Source organism: Elephantulus edwardii, unplaced genomic scaffold (genome assembly GCF_000299155.1).
Source record: "Elephantulus edwardii isolate Elephantulus edwardi_28Jun2011 unplaced genomic scaffold, EleEdw1.0 scaffold00092, whole genome shotgun sequence".
NCBI classification, from domain to species: Eukaryota; Metazoa; Chordata; class Mammalia; order Macroscelidea; family Macroscelididae; genus Elephantulus; species Elephantulus edwardii.
The window spans coordinates 13,227,412-13,227,954 of record NW_006399842.1 but is presented as its reverse complement, the minus strand read 5'-3'; positions in this window follow the sequence as shown (position 1 = coordinate 13,227,954).

Here is a 543-nt window from a genome sequence, read left to right as displayed (position 1 = left end):
TTTTTTTTTAGATGTAGATTAGTAAGGAAACATGGAAAGATTGCTGGGGAACAGACTCTGGAGTCATACCAAAATAAAACCCCTATTGCTGCTGAGTCAGTTTGACCCCTGGTGATCCTAGAGGACAGGGAAGAACTGCCCCGTAAGGTTTGCAAAGCTATAAAAAAAAATCTATGTAGAGTGGTGAGTTTGAAGCACCACCTTGCAGTCAGAAGTTGAGCACTCCAGCTAGAACTGCACTTAGTCACAGAGGTTTAAACCCTGGCCCTGTCTTTGTTGTTGTTCAGCGCCATGCAGTCAACTCTGGCTCATAGCAATCCTGCCTTCAGACTGTGTAAACCTGAAAGTCTCCTTATCTTGCTAAACTTACTCATAACCTCTAAAGTTGAGACAAAAGCACTACTACTTTTATGATTTAAGAATTAATACTTGCAGACCGGGGAACGCCGGGGGAACGCACGCCGCCGCCAGCCGGGAGAACGCTGCCGCCAGACCGGGGAACGCCGCGAGAGGGACCCGGAAGAGACCCGGGGAGAGCAGCAG